Genomic DNA, 13,046 nt, shown 5'->3' with positions numbered 1-13,046 from the left:
CTTTTTTTAAATGTAAGCTACAAAAAATGACAGCTTTAGGCATTTAGGGTTGGGCTGAGTCTTTGATTATATATAATATGGATTGAGCTAACTGAATATATCTACTAACAAAAATGTTGCTCAAGGTGAATAGACGCAGATGGAAAGCGATAATGTGAAAGTGTAACAAAGATAGATATATTATATGTCAGTACGCTTCTATATCTATCTCACTTCTATCAGTACACCCATTATATGGCAGTACGCTTCTATGTCTATCTCGGTTCGATCACCTTGCGCAAGCTATCTCTCTCGTTGGCTCAATCCATATTATATATAATCAAAGGGCTGAGTTTAAGATTTTTTATCAAATACTAATAGAAACTCAGAATTAGTCAGATTAGTTATCTTTCGGGCTTGATTTGCTTTGAAATTAAGTTCCTTTTGGGTTGACTTGCTTTGTTACTTTGATGCTGTCGGGATAAGCTTCTTTCAGATTTGAGTTGCATTGAAATTGAGTTGCTTTCGGGTGAGATTGCTGTCAAGATGGATAGTTACTATAACTAGAGTTATAATCTTCTAGAGATGAGTTGTATTCGGGTTAGGTTGCGGTCGAGATGGGTTGCTTTCGAGTTGACTTGCTTTGTAGCTTCGTTATTGTCAGGTTAGGTTGATTTCGGGTTTGATTATTTTCAAGTTGGGTTGCTTCCAAGTTAACTTATATTGTTTGGAATGGAAGGCATCATTTCCAATCCTTCTAGAGTATCACCGGGATCCGCAACCTGCATAGATAATATATTTACAGATTTAATAAACATCAAGGGAAAAACTACAAATTCACACTTATCTGATCATCTTGCGCAGATTGCTAAAGTAACAACAAAAATCACAAACATTAAACACCAGTAGTGACTATGATGGTCCAACTCCGGATGACTTTAATAATTATTTTTGTGAGATTGGCAACCAGATGCACTCTGAACCTGGACCTGTACTCTGTTCGGAAATCTTCGTCAACAGAAGCAGGTCGGTCGCGAGTTCTACTTTCCTCACACTAGCAGATTTGATAGAGGTCGGAAGTGTCATACAGAACCTAAAATCAAAAAATACATTAGACTTGTATGGAATTTCATCAGTTTTATTAAAGCAACACTATCCAAGGTCTTTGAACGGGTATGATTTTCTTGAAAGTCACAACATATTTAGCACCGAACAACACGTTTACCGAAAGCTAAGATCCACATCATCAGCTGTTACGGGTCCTTTTCACCACTCAAATGCTGCGATTTAACAAAGACTTTTGATTACGTCGACCACCAAATTCTGCTCGCTAAGCTAGATCACTACCGTATAAGGAGTACTTCATTTTCACTTTTCAGGACATATCTCCAGGATAAAACACAAATGGTTTACTGGCAAGAAGACAGAGAGTACAGGGATCTGTTCTTGGCCCGGTTTTGACTTACTAATGACTTATCACAAAACTTAACGGCTGATTTGACGTGCCTTTTCGCTGATGATACTTAGCTGTTGGTGACATCTAGAGACAGACAGGAACTCCGAAGAAGTAGAGCTGGAAGCGAAAGAGTGGTTCTCCAGCAATAAGCTAAGACTGAAAGGAAAAAAGACGCAATCACTCATACTTACCAATAGAGAACTAGATAGTTGGTCTTAACATAAATTCCTACCTGAAATGGAATTCACATATAGAATACGTTACAAAAATGTTAACCACAACAATCTACCTCATCAGAAGAATAAGGATTATCTCAACCCATGAAGCTGCTAGAACCGCCTACTTCAGCCACTTTAATTCCATACATCAATATGGCATTGAGGTGTAGGGATCATCGCCTCAAACTTCCAAGCTCTTAATCCAGCAAAAAGAAGGCGTGTGCAGGACCGCGAGATAGCTGCAGAAGCATATTTAAAGCGATGCAAATATTAACTGTCCCTAGCGTCTACATACTGTTAGTTTTGAAGAGTTTTTGACAAGGGCTAAAGAATATTTGATGATCAAGGTAATCTCTCTTAACCTTTACATATTATATATAATAAATTTTGAAATATATTAGGTTGCACTAATAATGGGAGTGTCTGGTGCTTGTCGATGCTGTGAACTCATTAATTTGAAAATTAGTGGTGTAGAAGATAGGGGCGCATATTTGATTGTTTCGATACTAGATACCAAAACAGGTATTTCACGAAAATTTACAATTATAGAAAAGGCATTCTCTATCAATACTGTGGAGACGTGTAGAAAATACATGTCTTTACGTCCGAAGAAGTTATCCAATAAGAGGTTCTTTTTAAAATACGCTAATCAAATATGTACTGCACAACCTGTTGGAATTAACACTTTGTCGAAAGTTCCTTCAACAGTTGCTTCGTTTTTGAATCTCGCAAATGCAAAAGCTTATAGCGGCTATTGTATGAGGCGCACTTCAACAACTTTACCGGCCAATAAAGGTGCCGAACTTACAATAATTAAACGACATGGTGGGTGGAGGAGCTCTGGCATAGCAGATACTTATATCGAGGATTCTATATGTAATAAGGTTGATATCGCAAGAAAAATCCGAGGTTCTACTGGTACTAGTCGTTCCTTACTAGAGGAAACGTCCATTGTTTCTACAGATTTTTCAAAAACTAGTGGAATAAAGTTACTTTATTAAGTGGTACTTTATACGGTTCATAAGTGTGAATAAAATTTCAATTATAAGGTGATTGTGGATAAACATTATTGTTGTTATTATAGTTTGATTTGTTTTGGAATTGGGTTTGATTTCGGATTAACTTGCTTTTGAGTAGATTTTCTTTATCTATTTTCTGCCATGATTTTGCCTTCTTCTGATTTCTCTGTATCTTCTCTCTCCACTTTCCTTATCTTCTATCAAGCTCATATCTAGCTTCAATCTGAATTTTTTTTTCTGATTTTCATTTTGCTTTCTTTTTAGATTCTCATTGCCTCCTTCTAGTATTACCTTTTATGTGTTTTTTTGAATATTTTTGTATGCAGATTTTTGTGTTTGGATTAAATTAAAAAGAAAAGAAAATGTTCTTTTTAAGAATAAAGAGGGATATTTTATTGAGTAGGTATTGAAGTAATTAGGGATTCTTGAAGTACTATTCGATGGGTGAGGTAAAAGGGTTTGGAGGGGTAGGTAACTCGCGGCGGGCCGCCTGGAGTAATTGAATTATATATCGGCGATCAGGCGTCGGGGCGCCCCCCTGTACAAATGAACTCCGGCGCGTCCACCGGACAAAGGACGCTGCTGCTGCTGCTTGATCTTGCGCCCACCGACCGAATCGTCCTCCGTTCGTTTGGTTCGGTGCGAACGTCGGCAACGTCAGTTGGTTTTAGCGCTCGAAACCGTACGGACGTTCGGGTTGCATATTCTACAAACACCTCGACAACACGTCAACCACGCGACGTCCCGACAAAAACACACGTGATAACGAGTTTCGGCTGTGTTTTACAAGAAAATAGTAGTAAACATTTAGTGATAATCCGGTTGTTTGGATTTAACGGAAAAAAAATAGTTTAAGAAAATTAACTGGAAGGAAAAACCGAGGGAAGTCGAAGAAGTTTTTTTAAGAAATCATTTTCAAGTTTTGTAAGTATGCTTTTTTGAATAAGATAAATTAAGGGGGTTGAAAAAAAGTATGATGTTGCAAAAAAAAAATGTTGGGTACAGTTAGACGGAGATAGAGATTTGAAAGGAGAAGATGATGTTGGATGAGTTCTTGGACGGTGACACACAATATCGTTAATGGACATAATTGCGTCTGTCTCCCGGGCGGCGGCACGCATCGGGCATCGGTAATAATGTCTTGCATCGAGCGTAGAGAGCAGTCTAGTCCTTGTTAGCTCTAATGAAATGGCATGTGGCTTCGGGTCTGTCTGTGCTAACGAGCACCAATGGGGCACCCCCTGTTACACTAATGAGGAAAGCTCGGACGTGAAAAGCTCATTACCGGAGATGCCCCAAGTGCTGCGGACACTCGAAGCGCCATTTCCACTAAATCCTCTGCTCCCGCTTCGGCGACGTATCCGTTCTCGGCGTTTATCCGTCATGATACCTTAAAGACCAGTCATTAACCTATTGACGACTTTTCTCCCATCATTCCATCTCTACACGTTTCATCTTCTTCACTATGATCATGTCGTGTGAGAGTTTCAAAATGCGTTCTCGACAAACTAAAAATAACAAGAACTCTTTAATTAGAGCGGTTAATTATACGCGGCGGTAATGGAAATTCTACCAATTACTTGAAGCGAACGGCTCAATAAGTTTAATTATTACTCGGTGGGTTTTTTTGTTGTTGTCGTTGCTGCAGTTGCTGCAAGATGACAGGCGTGATTGCTTTCCATAGAGAAGTACTTTGTCGCATGGAAAATTATTAGTTGGGTATTATCAGGCAAAAAAACAACACTTTCGTTAAGTTTTTCACAACTCCGCTTCGCGCTTAATTAGCCACGCGTCGAAAGCAGAAAACCGGGATTAGAATTATTCAATGACATTCAAGTCTAATTAATTACTGCTGATTCTATTAAATCGAACCAACGCGAGAAAAGATTTTATCAATTATTTCTAATTGATATAATCTTTTCATTCTCTGACAATTTTTTTTTTTAATTATAACTTTTTTCTCTTTACTAACTTTCAACTATGTGAGTGGGTAATTATATAATTAATCATATGTGGTATACCATTAATATTATTAATTATTTTCTTTAATTGATTTCTAATATCTATTAAAAATAATATTTTTGATCTTCAATTTGGTTTGATTAAGCCAAGGTCACTTGTGGCCGACGCGCTACTACATCAGTACAAAACAATAATGTTCTAAAATAGTTTTCGATTAAATAGCTGTAGGTACGTTTAGCTCGGGTTCTTCAACATTAAATGCACGAATTTAATTAGTTCCTCCGAGGTTGCTTGCGGCCGAGGCGCTACATTGATGCAAAATTGCACAATTTTTCAAAATGTGAAGTGGTTTTTTTCCATCATCGCAGAGAAATTATCTTAGTATAGATTATACAGGGTGATTTATTAGTTCATCATCAAACTTTGACATATGACATATATTAAAGTTTTCTGCAGCGAATTTATTAATAGTCAGGAAAATCAAACATTCAACAAAAACAAAGTTGTCATTGTAATAATAGGTCAGTTTGCTGTAAGGTTTAATTATGATGACATACAAGAAGAAACTCAAACTGTACGCTTATAACACTGAAGTGTATGCTGATATGATTTTCGTGCATGGTTTTTGCAATGGAAATGCTCGATAATCAGTACGAGAATATCAAGAAAGACTTCCACAGCGTCATTTGCCATATTATTCAGTTTTTAGCGATTCTTTCAGAAGACTTCGAGAAACAGGTAATCTTGCTCCAGCAAAAGCTATTCGACCGCATGACAGATAATGGTTTATGTATGTATGAGAATGAATCCTCTAAAAGTGAAATTGAATGGGATGGCAATGAACAAAAACCTAACCCAAAATCACGAAAAAGATTACGCAGACTTGAAACCTGGAAAAGAAATATAAAAAAGGTTAAAGTAAATTCGGGAATGCCGTACGTGTGTGTAGGTAATAAGGAAATTCCGGGAAAATCTTTGAAACCACCTTGTGGCCAAAAATGTAGATTAAGGCGTGCAAGCAGGTTAACGGAAGTCGAAAGATAGACCATACATATATCTTTTTGGAATTTGGCTGATAACAGCCTCCAGAGACAGTTTGTTAGTGGTCACATAGAGAAATCTAAGGTAAAATATAGAAGAGCCGTGGAAGGAAGCAATTGTAGTGAAAATCTGTGGTATCATTTAACATCAAATTGAGCACGAATCAAAGTGTGTAAAACAAAGTTCATGAATACATTAGATATAGGTGATAAGTTTATTAGAAAAAAGCAAAAGGTCAGTGTTCGGTTCAGAGAGATATGAGAGGAAATCAAACTAAAAGGGAAACAATTAGTCCTGCGATTAAAACTATACCCCAAATGTACAGATATTATAGAGTCGAACAAGAGGCCAAAGGGTTACCTGTTGCAAAGAAGTGTACTTATACACATATTTTTAATACAAAGTTTAACATATCATTTTTTCAACCAAAAACGCTTTGACTTACAAGCAGTTTTGCCAACTCTTTGTTGGGATATTTCAACATTCTTTTACATCCGCTTAAATTATCTTAATTTTACAATTTTTTAAATACCATCGAAGAGTGGATTTTGCTATTTTTGGCATGAGGCTATAGCTCACATAGTTAATGAAATGAATGTATATAGGAAAAGAAGTTATATTCTACTTTGACAACTGTGTAGCACGGACCAAAAATAAAATGATAGTTTCCATGTACATGTACTAAATTAACAAGTATGATATCAAAAGTATTACTAACAAATTTTTTACTGTTGGTCATACCCAAAATGAAGGAGTTTCTATGCACACCACTATTGAGTGTCAAAAACAAAGGGTGTTGAAAAGCGGCCCTATTTATGTTCCTTCTCAATGGCCTGCAATTATAAGAGCTGCTAAAAAGGAAGGTTAATCTTACATTGTAAAGGAACTTTACAACACTACAGATTTTAAAAAGCTAAGTCAAAAAATTGGAAAGAATTTCTCTGTTAATGTAAATAACATTAAGGTCTTGTGGCACGACATTAAAGTAACTAAAGTTGAACAAAACAATCGAACTTCATTTTTTAATAAAACTGATTTTAACGGTGAATATGAACAAATTAATGTTCAAGATAGGCAACGAGGACAGCGTTTTAACATTAAAAATTATAACCTGGATAAAGCCTTGAGAAGACCACCACAAATTTCGACAAAACCAAAAAAACATCTTGTCCACCCTGTACACATGTATATCATGTGTACAGGGTGGTTCAAATTCGATGTCCGAATAGGCTATCTCTGAAACTAAGAAAAGTAGCTTATGTCATGATCTCGTTTTTCGAGAAACTGCTAAAGCCAAAAACCTCAAAGCACTATCATCTTTTGTTTTTCCCCTAGAGGCCAAAATTGAAAATATCGTAAAACCAGCAAGTGCAATTATCTTGGTTATTATTATAGGTGGAGTATTATAACTCAGACATTATATGGACACTTTTTAACAGAGAATTTGATGACGTAGTCCAAAAAGATTTTTCAGTTTTACATTTTAAGATATTATGACAATTTTCGTTTTTTTAAATGGAAACAACCACTGATTATTCGGTTATTAAATTCGTTATTTTTTTCTGATTACAAAAATATGGGGTTAGATAGATCTATTTTTTATTGTTTTAGAATAAAACTAAAAATAAACTTTTCTTTTAGTGTCGTCAAAGAAATTAAATTTACAATTTACTGTAAATTACGGTACTATAAGTAAAAATTATTCTACTAAAAATTTATATAAAATTTACTTTATTTTTTAATATGTAACATTCTAACATGTTAAAAAAACAGGATTTTTAATTTGACACTTCAGAACATTTTTGAATACAAACAAATATATATTATTATGATATAAAAAATATATGATCGCCATCTATCAATAATTTATTAAATCATTTAATAATAATTAATAATATTAAATATTAATAAAAAATTGTGAAATAATGCAATTTATTCCAACTTTTGTGTAAAACAGATATAAATTAAATAGTTCAACAAATGTATTTGATTCAAATATCAGAAATATGTTTTTTTAATTTTTATTTATAATTTGCAGGAAACTGTAAATTTAATTTCTTTGACGACACAAAAAAAAAGTTTATTTTAGCTTTATTCTAAAACAATAAGAAATAGACCTGTTAAACCCTATATTTTTTAATCCAAAAAGAAGTAACGAATATTATATATTATTATTATCTTATTGTCTCCGAGTTAGCCTATTGAGACATCGAATTTGAACCAGCCTGTAGATTACGTTTTCGTTCTAAATATCTTTTCTGTAATACCAAAATTTCGTATTTAATAATAAATTTCCTTTATTTAATTTTGTATTTTATATGCCACAAAATCATAATCACAGCGAGACTTCAATAACATTTTTGAATATGCAAAAATTCAATATTGCTGCAACTATCAAAATCCACTTTGAAACTTCACTTTTGAAAATTTCATTTTTTGAAAACAAATATTTAGTTTAATTGCACTTATGAACAAAAGCAGAACAATATTTTCAGATATTCATAAAAAACAACACAGATAAAATTGTTTTCTTGATTTCTTTAAAACTATATTCACTATACATACGGTACTATTCAACTGGATGTACGATATGTCAAAGTTTGATGATGAGCTAATAAATCACCCTGTATAGATAGCTCAGGAGATAGTTAAGAACGTGGGTTAGATTTATATTTATCCCCAATTTCTACCTACAAGTTCCTGTTTTTTAGGCAGGAACAGGTAATTCTTAAAGAAGCAAGATCAATATCAAGACTATTATATCTATTTTTTGATTAATCTTGGGTTTTAGTTTCCTTCTTAGCATCTATTATGATCTCCATTACTGAAGGTGGTTTTCATAACATATCACGTTGTCATGACACCTCACTTGCGGTAGATAGATGGAGCTAATTACTAAATAAACGAAAAATAGTAACAGTTAAAAAAAAATTAATTTATCCACAAAATAGTAAGATAATCCTGCGTGTACTTTATCCGTAAAGTGGCCCCCTTTCTTAATTCAAACCAAGACCTTCCTACCGCTTTTATGATATCCCTTGAAGCTGAAGCGGCCTGAAGATGTCGGGCAATTAAACTTTTCCCCTAAATAAGAAAACTCGGTCTGATTAAAGCGATCCCGGCCGATTGCAGATCGCCCAAAGGTGTCGTCGTAATCAGACGAGACAAGCGCGTGCTGGCTCGCTGTGGCAATTGAATCCGGCGTAAAAACTTTCACGGAATTTCCATGCTACGGCCGTCCGCGACTTATTCCTTTCTACCTACCACACCCGAGCCTGATTAGAGTCAACAAGAGAAGCCCCTCCGGTAGGGATGTTCAAACCGACCCCTCTATTCTATTCATTACAGTATCCATTGAGGATAACCTCAAAATATTTCAGAGGAAATCTTAAATTTAATTGGGTTTGTGTTGGTTTAAAAGAGGTTCTATTGAAAAATGAAAAGTAGGGGTACCTGCGTACACAATAATTTACATAAACGCGATAATAACTGCCGGTAAATAAGCGCGGCGGCAAGAAGGCAACATACTTTCTAAATTATGGTAATCGGCGACTTCGAGTGTTTCGTTTTTATTGTTCCGTTCAATCTAAATGCTAATAAACCTTGCACGCGCTCTCGGCTATGCAAATCTTTCGCAGTTTGAACGTATTCCCCGATCGCACGGCCCGCAAAAACCATCGGCTAGAAAGCGAAACAAAACGCCGATGAAACGGAGACCCGGAAAACGACAAAACATCCTCTGCAGTTTCAAAGAAATTAATTTGAATTATTTCCCATAAATAGTCTATAAGAAAAACATTTTTTGTTAAAATTTATGCAATTTTTATTCAATATTTAATGAAAAAGAACACAATTACTCGATATAACAAAAACAAAGTTTACAGAAAAAATTTTTTGCCTGAAAAATTTTTTTTTATGAAATTCTGGTGCAGTATCAGACTTTCGAGCGATTTAAAAATTTAATTAATTCCTCCATATGGGGATCGATGCAGCCGCCCGGTGATGTTTAACGTTGGGCCTCTCGCTCTTGATGAATTTAATCAACGCTGTCAGTCAATAGCCCGCTCCAATTTAATTACATCCTACGGTGCCCCGTGCTTTAATTTTCCGAAATTTGAACGGTTACCTAACCACCTCCATCCACACAGATCCAATTCAAATCAGATCACTACTTTTTATCGACTACATCAAATAATTCTTATCTGTACTATCGAAAATAATTTATATATTATAATCAGTAGGGCACGGAACTTTTGTAACAAAACGATACGATTTCCCCCTCTACTTGTTCTCAGTGGCTAGTTTTCTGGGCTTGTTTTTTTAGAAACGTCACCGATTGGCAACAACAAGTGGAGGGGGAAAATCGTTTTGTTACAAAAGTTCCGTGCCCTAATAATCAGGGTGTATAATCATATCTCACATTGAAATGGTATTATGCGCCGAGGATCTAGATCTACAAAAGCACCTTTATTATGAAACCTATACCCATCCCTAATGATATTAGATATAATTATCTTAATAATGTGATATGACAAGGTATTGAATTGCCGAGTTCGCTTGCGATTGAGGCTCCATATTTGCCAAAAGACCTTTATAATAAGCTCTATATCTATCCCTAATGATATTAAATACAATTGTCTTATCATTGTGATAGCTATTTGTGTACTAAAACGTTGAAATCGTGTTATGAACCGAGGTTGCTTGCAGCCGAGGCTCCAGATCTACAACACCAGCTTATTATGACACTTATAGCCATCCCTAATGATATTAAATGTAATTATCTTAATATCATGATATACCAGGGTATTGAAATCGTATTATGAGCCGAAGTTGCTTGCGGCCGAGGCTCCATATCTACAAAACCAGCTTATTATGACACTTATAGTTATCCCTAATGATATTAAATGTAATTATCTTAATACCATGATATACTAGGGTATTGAAATCGTATTATGAGCCGAAATTGCTTGAGGCTGAGGCTCCATATTTGCAAAAAGACCTTTATAATAAGCTCTATATCTATCCCTAATGATATGAAATACAATTATCTTACTATTAGGATAGGTATTTGTATACTAAAACGTTGAAATCGTGTTATGAGCCGAGGTTGCTTGCAGCCGAGGCTCCATATCTACAAAACCAGCTTATTATGACACTTATAGTTATCCCTAATGATATTAAATGTAATTATCTTAATACAATGATATACCAGGGTATTGAAATCGTATTATGAGCCGAAATTGCTTGAGGCTGAGGCCCCATATTTGCAAAAAGACCTTTATAATGAACTCTATATCCCTCCCTTATGATATTAAATGCAATTATCTTAACATTGTGATAGCTATTTGTGTACTAAAACGTTGAAATCGTTCTATGAGTTGAGGTTGCTTGCGGCCGATGCTCCAGATCTACAAAACCTGCTTATTATGACACTTATAGCCATCCCTAATGATATTAAATGTAATTATCTTAATACCGTGATATACCAGGGTATTGAAATCGTATTATGACCCAAAGTTGCTTGAGGCTGAGACTCCAAATTTACAAAAGGCCTTTATAATGAACTTTATGTCTATGCCTAATGATATTAAATGCAAGTATCTTAACTTTGTGATGTGTACTAACACATTGAAATAGTTTTACGACCAGACTCATAAAACTATTGAGCTATGGAGCTGAGACTCCAAATCTACAAAAACACCTTTATTATGAAATCTGTTCCCTAGTGATAATATCCTTAATGATATTAAATACAACTATATGATATAAATATCGTAATAATTATTCGTATTCCAAGGTACTGAAATTCAATTTTGAGCTGAGATCGCTTGGGAACGAGGTTTCACATTTATAACAAAGCTTTTCTAATGATATTAAATGGTTAAGTAATGTAGTGCAGATTAAGGGCACTAAACGCATAGTAATTAGCCGAAGTTACAACGCAATGTAGCCATTATACAGGGTAATTCTCAACTTATACGCATACACTTGACGATTTATTCCTCGAGACAAATAATGGGTGAAAAAAATTGTAGATAAGGTGCTTCCCGGAAGGTGGACAGGTCGAGGTAATCCATTGGGCTGGCCATCTCGTTTAGGCCGCGCTATCATATCATCGCCAAAGCGTACAGTCTTTGCTTCCAGAAATCATCCTACATAGCAACACCAAACTGTCTCATCTGCTTAGAATTGATCTTATACTGAATACTTATTTCATCTTCTGCAAAAAATTTTTTACATATATTTGAGTGTGTCGTTGGCTTACGTCCTTCTGATTGCAAGAGTTACCTACACAAATGATACATGACGAAATTTAGTAACGAGATGAAGAATGACATGTACGGATCACACAGTGTTGAGGAAAATGTTGAGAGCATCAAAAAGAAGATAGAACTCCGGCAAAAAAACGTTCGACAAAGTAACGAAAAAAGGCAAACACTACAAAGTATGTATTGTAAAGTATAGTTACACTATGAATGATTACAAAATCAAGATTGAGTGCTATGCAGATGATACCGTCCGCCAACACCCTGGTTTAAGCCACGCTAGTGGGACATCGTGGATTCAGCGAGCCTAATTGTGTATAGAAAATATTGGAAACAAGTTGGAACACTTGCTTTGATGTCATTTTAAAATTTTATATGTATTCTTGATTTGAAAGTAAATTTCATGGAAACTAAAAAACTTTTGCTACAATTTTCTTCACCTACTACTTATTATTTGTCATGAGATAGAATCATTCTGGGAGAACAGTTTACTTGATATTGAGTAATCCTGGAGAGCACCTCTATCAACCGGGGTCTTCTCCATCTGCATGTCGTCACCCAGTTTTGAGTGTTGTGTTGGTGTAAATATGTAGGACAAGATTAGAGTATTGATTCTCGCCATTGCTTTTAATATATCTCGACGGAGTGGAACATCTTTTGATAATCTATAAGGGTTAGTAGACGCCTTTTCGAACAGCAGGATAACCTTCGAATTATTCCACATTGTTGAAATCCTCTATTCTTGCAGGGATCTGTTCAACAGGATTAGCAATGCATCCGCAAGTAGTTTCTCTCCTATCTTAAGCATTTCGGATTTCTTTAGGTATGATCTTATTGTGGGCTTGTATCCATGAGGGTCATCGTGGCACTCATCTATTATCCCTTTAGTTGGTGGAAATCCATACGACGCAAGGTTTCCGTTGATTGCACCTTCGTCTGGATGATTTCCTAATGTTCGCGTTGCCTTTGTTCTAGTTTTGCCAAAGTTGGATATGCCTAGCTCTTTATCAGTTTGCGTCTCTCTCGCTTAGTCTCGATACTGATTTTCGCTCTTACCATCTGTGAAATTTTCTTTGTTGTTGGTGAGGATGTAGTTGATTTCATT

At 35.3% G+C, this 13,046-nt stretch overlaps 1 protein-coding gene across 6 annotated transcripts in view; it reads left to right on the top strand.

Moving 5' to 3' along the window:
- Nucleotides 1-3,322: 3,322 nt before the first annotated feature.
- LOC111428737 (LIM domain only protein 3-like) overlaps nt 3,323-13,046 on the top strand; it is an 86,617-nt gene continuing 76,893 nt past the window's right edge. For 5 of the 6 annotated variants that reach the window (XM_023064393.2, XM_023064395.2, XM_023064392.2 and 2 more), the window contains exon 1: nt 3,324-3,596. The gene's annotated coding sequence lies outside the window, so the exon portion shown is untranslated. Of the gene's footprint in view, nt 3,597-13,046 lie in introns of all 6 variants that reach the window. The other variant, XM_071199822.1, reaches the window with a different exon arrangement.

Source organism: Onthophagus taurus, chromosome 11 (assembly GCF_036711975.1).
Source record: "Onthophagus taurus isolate NC chromosome 11, IU_Otau_3.0, whole genome shotgun sequence".
In the NCBI taxonomy this organism is placed as follows: Eukaryota; Metazoa; Arthropoda; class Insecta; order Coleoptera; family Scarabaeidae; genus Onthophagus; species Onthophagus taurus.
The sequence above is the reverse complement of the archived record's forward strand: the minus strand, read 5'-3'. Positions and strand labels throughout refer to the sequence as shown.